Source organism: Asparagus officinalis, chromosome 1 (assembly GCF_001876935.1).
Source record: "Asparagus officinalis chromosome 1, Aspof.V1, whole genome shotgun sequence".
NCBI classification, from domain to species: Eukaryota; Viridiplantae; Streptophyta; class Magnoliopsida; order Asparagales; family Asparagaceae; genus Asparagus; species Asparagus officinalis.
The window spans coordinates 61,686,580-61,696,312 of record NC_033794.1 but is presented as its reverse complement, the minus strand read 5'-3'; the positions used below and the strand labels follow the sequence as shown (position 1 = coordinate 61,696,312).

The 9,733-nt window shown below is 33.5% G+C and overlaps 1 long non-coding RNA gene across 1 annotated transcript in view; it reads right to left on the bottom strand.

Annotated features, from left to right (window-relative positions):
• LOC109825020 overlaps positions 2,745-9,733 on the bottom strand; it is an 8,650-nt gene continuing 1,661 nt past the window's right edge. Inside the window, exons 2-3 of the long non-coding RNA XR_002242879.1 lie at positions 3,566-3,656; positions 2,745-3,198 (exon numbers count right to left, since the gene is read on the bottom strand). This is a non-coding gene — a long non-coding RNA (uncharacterized LOC109825020). The remainder of the gene's footprint in view (positions 3,199-3,565; positions 3,657-9,733) is intronic.

The window sequence follows — 9,733 nt, the reverse complement described above, 5'->3', positions numbered from 1 at the left end:
TTCAGTACTACAGCAGGCTTCCTTGGAAACAAAAAAAATTGTATCACTAACTAGGGCCTGGAAGTTCCTCTTCAGCTCTAAGGGGATCCTAAACTTTTTGGCTTGATATCATGGGAGTCGCTATATGGACCCGCTCTCTGGAGATGAAGAAGCGCTGGCAATGTGAGCATGTGAGCGCATAGAACACTGACACTGAAGCAGCGCTCTATTCGCGAATACAACAGCTTGAGACAGACCTATCCAAATATAGGGTTTTCATGATGAAAAAAAATGAGAGAAAAGGTCGTAAACCTTCAAAAGTCATCATCTCCTTCTCCAATCAAGTTGGTACTTTATACGATAGTTGTAGGGTAATATGTGGGGGCTTCTCGCCGTATCGGTGTGGTCCCCCTCCGACCATTGTTCGAAGATCAATAGTAGATGCGTGGCGATCCTTCTAAAAGATCCGGGAAAGGTAACCTCTAAACAAGAGCAATTTTTATGCATGACAAAAAGCAAAAACTCCTAATTAATGTTTTATAATGTTTCTAGAGTTACTAAATATCAAATGATGTACACATCTCTTGGTCGCGATACTAGTGATACATAGATCCCTAGCTTTCTTATATTCACACTTAATATTGTTTAAGGTTAAATTAAAGATTATCTCCATGCTAATGATACTTAGATCCTTCTCTAATCATTTCCAACAGTGACATGACTTGGCTGTAGGCCGTACAGATAGTCAAAAAGTACTGCTCTGTACGTAGTAGACATTCTATACAGACACGCACAAAAAGAGTTGGGAATGTTTTTTCAAACTTTGACAAGCCAAAACAGCAGCAGTCACAGAACAACCCATCATTTGCTTTGTGTGGGCTTTTTTTTTTTTTATGCGTAGGGTGCTGTTGTCTGTAGCAAAGGAGCTATAGTTAGCAGCGTGATAACAAAGGGTAGGAAAAATGAGGCATATGCTCATCATTGCCATTTCCGCCTTTAGGGAGAATCCTTACTTAATTACCAAACTTTAGCATGAGTGACAAAGAATTGGGTGGGATTTTGTGGACCGTGCAAAACGTGGATCACATATACGTGCAACTAGCCATATAGGATTGGGTGGATCACATAGACATGCAACTAGCCATAAAGTATAAAAAATTTAAGAGAAAACCATGAATCCTTCTAAATACACATAACGACAATTGTATAAGTACTCATCATGTATTCCGCAGGTGACATTTGAACAACTTTTCATGCCTTTTATATATATTTTTATACTAACATTTTTTCCTTCGCTATTTTCAAGCTTAGTTTAGACTTTTATTATTCAAACGATTGTAGTCCTTAGCCACAGTTATCAACGGTGCAGGCTTTGCTTTTAAAAAAGGTAATTCTAAGTTTTTCTAACAGAAAATGTTTATGATAGTCTTAATTACACACAACGGTTCAAACCTCATGGTAATTATTTTGCAAAATATTTCCTATTATTTTAATATACAAATATATTCCAAATGAGATGACATTCAGAGCTTCATATATATGTTGTCCCATGCTAGCCGGGCCATTCTGGCGGTTCTCGTCCTATGCGTCACACAAAATCTGAACTAGATAAAATGTGAATAATTCATGCCAGCCTAATATCAGGCTTTGCTTGAGAATTAAGGGACAATGAGTATTGTCTTTATAATGATTCACTTTTTTATCAATCACCTTTTACCTTAGATGACAATAATTTGGATATAGGGATGTGTTATTATTCCCTTTCTTTTTGGTAGGGACTGATGTTTATCCTCCTTTAGCTTTGCACTTTGCAAACTTTTCAGCTAATTTACATGGATTCAGAACTATATTGTGCTTAAATGTACAAATTATCTCCATCAATTATTTTTTATTGTGTTTACATCAGAAGTTAAACCTAGCAAAAAGTTCCAAGGCTGGGAGAGTCCACGTCCAATTAAGGAGTGGCACTAGAGGCACACCATTGGACACAATCCCAACCACACCCCCTCATCTGCTACAGTGCAGGGGGCCCCACATGGGATTTTAAAAAAAAATCCCATGTGAGGCCCCCTGCACTGTAGCAGATGAGGGGGTGTGGTTAGGATTGTGTCCAAGGGTGTGCCTCTAGTGTTTCTTATTCGAAAAACATCGAGGTACAAATGTTCCTTAATTCTAAATAGCAACCTTAAATTCTCTGTGATCAGCAATGCAAAAAAATAGACACATTCAGACGTATAAACATAGCAAATTCTGCATATAATTTCAGATCTTAATTATCTGCAGAGGACGCGATCCTGTTTTGTCAAACAAGCTAAAATCTGAGAGCTCGGTAACCAGGGGCGGACCCATGCCTGTTCAAACTGGTTCAGTTGAACCACCTCATATTTATAAGTTTTCTATATATATTATACATATCTGTTAGTAAACATAAGTGACTTATAGCCCAGCTGTACTAGTGTTGCTATGTTCTAAGAGGTCACAGGTTCGAAACTCCCAAAGCTTTCTTAGTTTGCTATTACCAACCAAGTTCTCTACTTTATTTTCTTTCTTTTTTTACCTCCACCTTATTTTTTGCTTCTTTTTCTTTCAATGTATCCATTTATGAAGATAAGCCAAATAATTGTTTTTATATATCTACTTTTCTCCTAGTTTCTTTATTTTTGCTTCTCTAAAAATAGTTTTTTGCTTTCTTACTATTTTTTTTTTTACGTCTCCAATAGTAGTACTTGAAAAAATAAAATTTATGAATAAAAGTAACTCAGCCAAAGGCCCATAGGAAGAGCAAGTCCGTTAAAGCAGGTACCAAGAGGCTACAGCGTTTGAGAATAACTAGTCTAGAACCACAACAATGCATCAAATTTCTGACAATCAAACACCAAACGTATAGAAGGTAGTAAATTAAAAAAATAGTACTCAAATAAACTATCAAAAGCACAAGTAAGAAAACTTCGACACTCAAGCCTTTCAACAAGCTCAGCGATATCGGCGAAGGGACTTCGCCTGGTTCCTCTTCCAAGTTGCCCTTCTAGATGGCCTGTTCTTATGGTAAAGATGACCTTTTCCTCTAAGACCTCTATACTCCTTGCCAGCAGAAGTAAGCCCACGGAGCTCGCGGTGCTTGTGCACACCCTTGCATATCCAGTTGATCCCTGGCTTGTTGCGGATAGCGTTGTGAGCAGCATCCACAAGGATGACCTCAAAGTATTTGTAGGTTGAGTCCTACAACATATGAAGACGATATAGAGACAATTCAGACATACATGTAGAGAATAGAAACTATACTGGGAGTAAGGAGATCACAACATCCGTCGAACACAGATATTAAAGTTGATTGCACTAGTACAATATTCTGAATGCAGTGGTACCCTAGGTTTACTTAGAATTGACAATGGGACATGTCACGATGTCCTTCCTCGTATGATTTTATATAAGAGACCTATACATGCAGGATGCTTTCTCCTCATTCAGATTTTTTAACCTCGTTAATCCAGTAAGAGTTGAGGACTTTTCAGGCCTCCAAGTTTTAGCCCAGCCCTCTCCTCGGCAACCGACCTCTTATTTCTTTGGAACTTGAGTTGAGTGATACCTTGGTTCTTTGGCTTACTATACACAGTTCCCTTGGGAACTGGCCTCTTTCGACCTCCACGTCTGACCTTGACACGATAAATCACATAGCCCTGAAAGACGAGCAAGGAAAGAAAGGTCGTTATTCACCTTGCAGGAATGTGACATTAAAACTAGCAGTATGTTAATGATCAAGAAAAGGTAGGGCATAGCTGAAAGCATATCTAGACAGAAAACATGGACCTGGATATCTTTCTTATATAACCTTCGTTTCTGTAAACATTTAAGTCCAGATTCAACTCAATCAGCAGATGAACTTACTCCTTATAGGTTAGTTTACTTAGGGCTACAATATAACATATTTGGATTAATTACATTCCGGTACCTTGTAGTATAATGTAATTACACGGGCTACAATTTATTAACACCGTTTGTTTTTTTAGTAACATGACAACTAACACAATATGAGAATTCCTAAAATACCCTTTTTACACTCTGGTACCTTGTGGTATAATGTAAGTCCACGATCCGGGGTCTAAGTATCTACAAAGGTAGCCCTAATTAGTCCCTGAAATCATTTTATTAAGAAATTAATCCCTCAAATCTTCAATTATTCCGTCAAAATCTTTATAGTTCCTCATTAGTCCCTCAAATCATTTTATATAAAAGGGTTATTTAGTACTGGTCTCGCAAATCTTCAATAATTCCATATTAGCCCCTCAATTCTTAAGCAATTTTAAAGACTTGAGGAACTAATATGGGGTTACCAAAGATTTGAGGGACTGATTTCTAAAAACCCTTTCATAAAAGGATTTGTTCTAATAGGGTTAGTTGCATATATACCCCTTAAATCATGGGTATTTGCAAAATACCCCCCAAATTGTGGTATTTGCAAAGCACCCCTCGAATCACCAACCTTGGGAAAATATCCCTAAAATCAACAAATCAACAACTTGGTGCTAAAGATTTGACTATTTTGTTGATAATTTTTACATTGCGATTACAAATTAGCTTACCAAAGTTGATGATTAATTGCTTTGGGGTAATTTTTTCCAAAATTGACGATTTGAGGGGTGGTTTTGCAAATATTGAGATTTGGAGGGTATTTTTGCAAATATCCATGATTTGAGTGGTATATATCCCTTCTTAATAATTCGTTCAGCTTGTTTCAATCACTGAACTTTGTATGGTCCCCTAGATTCCACTTAAGTAACTTAGATTAAATCCAGCCAAATGGTGAGCAAATTGTATTCATATGAAACAGTATTTTTGTCTTTTTCATATGCAAAGTTAAGCTTCATTAGCACTTTCACACTGGGCATCTAACTCAGGGTTACCCTTGTGGATACCCAAACCTCAGCGTCACCCATATAGTTAAATCATACTATAAGGTACCATAATGTAATTAATCCTGACATATTCTGGTTACATGTACATGTAAAAGCAATTCACCAAACCACCTGGTGGATCGGCTTCTCAATAGGCCAAAGATAAACTAAGGCTCTCATGTAGCACGGACATGGATCCGACACGGCCATCCGACACGCCGACACGAGGCAAATCCTAAAAAATACATAGGATACGTGTGTTCGACACGTGTATCCGACACGGACACGACACGACACGGCTTCATGTTATGCATACATAGGATACGTGTGTTCGACACGTGTATCCGACACGGACACGACACGACACGGCTTCATGTTATGCCTGTCCGTGCTTCATAGGCCTCTCACTATCTGTCTCTACATTTGACTGGTATATCTTGACTGACACATGTAAATTAGAAGGATTTTTTTCCCACTTTCGCACCCAATAGTTCTTCTACCATTAGCACTACTTTTCCATCCATTAGATAGTCACTGGAATGTACCTTTCCATATGAGTTTTACACATGATAAACTTTTTTTTTTTTGAATAATAGCTTCTCTAAAGGTACAAAAAAAAGCCTCATTATTCATGTCATCGTGAATTTAAGGGATTGGAATTGGAAGAGAAATCAAGGGAGAGAAAGAAGGAATTTAATTATATGAAGGAAAATTGGGCCAGTGGAGACAAGTTAGAAAGAATGGTTCTTACAATTATTGAGGTTGGATTAAGGGATAGGGATGAGATTCATAGAAAGTTGGAAACGACCAGATTGCAAACCTTTAACGATTATACAAACTGAATTTTAAGAAAAATAATGAACCAAGTCTTCGTCAAACATGCAATTGTACCACTTCCACTCAATTTGGGGAAAAAAAAGATGCGATGTTTACTTTCAATTCAATGTGCTCAAAACCAATCCCTAACAGTTCAAGCCCTAGAATCATCCAGTTCTTCTCCACCTATGGTAATTGTCATCTATCTTATCAGTTTTGGTGCTTTGCTTGTCAACACGATTGGCTTCTAAAGTTTCACCAAGGCTCAGACCAATTTTGAATTTTCATTCTTTTGTCCAAACTCAGTAAAAAAAACCGAGATTTTACGAGGGAATATTAAATATGCTATGTTTTTCCTTGGGAAATTTCCTTCATTATAATTATTGTAGTTCTCTTCATGAGAATTTTCCTTTCTTACAATGTTCTATATATGGCCTAATATTTGCATACACAATGATTAATTACTAAGAGAAATCTTTTTCCATTTTTGATAGGCGAAAGATCACCTAATTTAATTTGTTCGCTTGTAGGCTGCCTCCAATTGTCCGGCCAAGTGCCTCGACTGATTTTAGAAACAATGTCCTATCCATAACAATATATCATAAGTGGGTATTTTCATTCTAGGCATGTAATTGCATTAAACATGTGTTCACTATCAAAATAGATTCGCTAAACTGGTACAAAGTATACCAAACAAATCCAACTATATACCACCCAACACTGTACTTCATGAGTAGATATTTGCATTGTCAACATTTGTTGGCAATCATAAGTCAGGAATGATCCACAGATAAATAATCTAAGATATAGAACTGTCTCATACGCCAAAAGACTAAATAAACTATTGATATCAAATGAAAAAGAATTATACTCCTAGTAGATGTAATCAAGAATTATATTACATAAGTTACTAGTCATATAATGATATCAACTCAAATTATGTAATTGCATCATATACTTCAATAACTTATTCTTAAAAAGCACAAACACTTACCTTATGAAGTCACGCCATGTCATTCTTAATATTAGCTTCAGTGTTCATGCTTAGCTTTATTCTAGTGAAAATCAACTGTTCCTTGAGAAAGTTATGTGCATATACTCTTCACAGCATTGACCCTTTTTCCTCTTTACGAGAGTTGAGAAAGCACAAGGGGAAAAAAACTCCTAGAAGTTAAGGAAGAAAGCTCCCTTAAAGGTAGAAATACCCCATAAGAAGAATCAAATCCACTACATCCTACGAGGGGAGACAGTGTTAAACCGCCAGAGTTAAGGTCATTTTGTAGAAGAAAAACGCTGTTCAGAAGCATTATATCGCAATGCCTCATATAGTGGAGAGCTAAGCAATGCACACAAGCCTATGCCAAAATTTCTTAAAAACAACCAACATTTTAAGATGATTGAATAAACTATCCATTTTCTTTTATCTGGATTAGATACCTTACTCACAAACTTTCTAGTATTTTCTTGCAACAGAACATTTAGATGATCACCAGAGAATAAATAGGCAAAAAAAAGCTGATCTTGAGTAAGACTATCTTAGAAGGGGATTTCTGATAGAAACACTAAGAAGGATAAATAAAAAGCTACCATGGACCACATCACCAACTCACCCCTAACCTTCAAGCCTAAGCCACATAATTACTATTTGAATTGAGTAAGACCGGTGCTTACTTGAGTCTCAACTTAACAATAATCATCTGCAAGTGGTACTGAATTTCTTCATTCACTGTTAACATCTCAGTTGAATGCGGCAAAATGACATTTTTTTCAGTCAATCCTCAGCTCAAATGCAATTACATACTTTGTGTGGTGCCAATTTTCTTGCAAGATATTGCTCAAAAAAAAATATGTGAACACTCCCTTCGTTTGAGCGGTGATAAAACTGATGTAACTTCTATCCATGCAATCAGAAAAATAAAATCTCTGAGAAAAAGTAAAATCCTGTCCCTTAGGGGGGGGTTATTGGTTGGGATATTTTAGGGGATAATGAGATAATTTTGGGGATTCTATTTCATAGTGTTATTCATTGGGACAATGGAACAAAGATAATACATTTTTGTGTTATTGGTTTTTTGGAACACTAGTGAGACAATTACACCACTTGGGGTAAAATTATCCCACTCATATACAAAAAATTTGTCTCAATAGTAAAAATTTACCTCATCCTTTATATTAGAACAATATTGTTCCACTTTGAAGGTAATTGGGATAATTTTAAAATACTTTTGTATTACTTAACTAATACATGCTAATTATATTATAAATATATGACATGATATATAAAATATAACATATATTAATAATATTATGTAATATATTATTATATAATATTAATTAGTAATTATAGTATAACGTATTTATTATAATATTATATAATATTATACATGTTGAAATTAATATAATATATTACACTAGTCAACATGATACCTTTTAACGTATAATTATTGATACATTATCATTTAATATATATAACTATATATAGTATATACATAGCGTATAGTATATATATATACTAATATATATATATGTATATATAGTTATAAATATATAAAATTTAATAAGGTATAATATTTTTAATAACATATATTAATAATATTATATTTAATAACAATTTAATAACATATATTAATATATATAATATTTTAATAACATATATTAATAGTATTATACTATTATGTAATATATTATTAATATTATAGTAATTATAGTATAACGTATTATTTTTTATTTGGATTGAATTGTGGATTATAATATTTGTATGATTAACATATGTAATTATTATTGATATTTATTCAGGTAATATTGTATAGGGTATGATATTATTGATAAGCGAATATTTATTTTATTTTTATGTATAGTAGTATGTGCATGTTTATTTTTCTATAATTTTGAGTATGATTATTTTTATTATCTTTTTAATATGTGTTAAGAATATTATGATATAAAAATATTACATTGAATAAAGTAAAATATTATAATATTTTATAAAGTACATTATATCCTATGATACTATATTATAATATATTAAATTAAATAATATATTATTAAAGTATTATATTATATATATTATTCATATATTATATCAATTATTATATAATGTAATATACTAATCTAATGTTAATTAGTAATTATTGTATAACATATTATATTTTTGTATAAATAAAATAATATATTATATTAAATATTATATTAAATATATTGATATTATATTAAATTAATTGTTATATATAGTATAGCATGCTAATATAATATAATAAGTAATAATAGTAATTTGTAAGTATAGTATAATATATTATATTTAATATAAAGTAAAATAATATTTATATTATAATACTATACTAAATAATATACTAAACCAATTGGATAAGTTAATTTAGAAGTAATTAATAGATAAAATTATATTTTAATAAGCTATCACATCATCAATTATCTCACATGCATTGTCAAATCAAAGGCACAAATTATCCAATTATCCCACTTTATCCCACTTTACCCCACTCAAAATATCCCAAAGGGGTAAAATTGTTCTATTGGAACAATTTTCCCACTTGGCCCCTATTTGTCCCAACCAATAGCCCCCCTGAGTGATCCCAATATAAAGGCATCTGGATGAAAGAAATAATCATTTAAAATGGAGGAAAATGGAAAGATGCAAAAGCAAACAACTGATGTTTAATCAAAATGAATCCCGGCTCAAAAACATCGAAATATGTGCACCTAATAGCTATTCAAGCAACACCACTCCATATACATACACCAATTTTCAATTACACAATGTTGAAATTCACGAACCAGATATTCGAAAAAAAAAATTCCTAGCTATCTTCTTCCAGTTACACAATCCTGAAATTCACGAACCAGATATTCGGAAAAAAGCCCTATCTATCTTCTTCCAATTCTTAAAGCTGTCGCAAGCTTGCATGCATCTACCTAAGCTTGGCCCCAGTTGAAAATGTTATTTGTCCGATACCTTCTTCCAGCAAGACAATACTATATTTCAATATATTTTGGGTATTTCACAATGAATTTTGAGGGGTTTAGTAGGA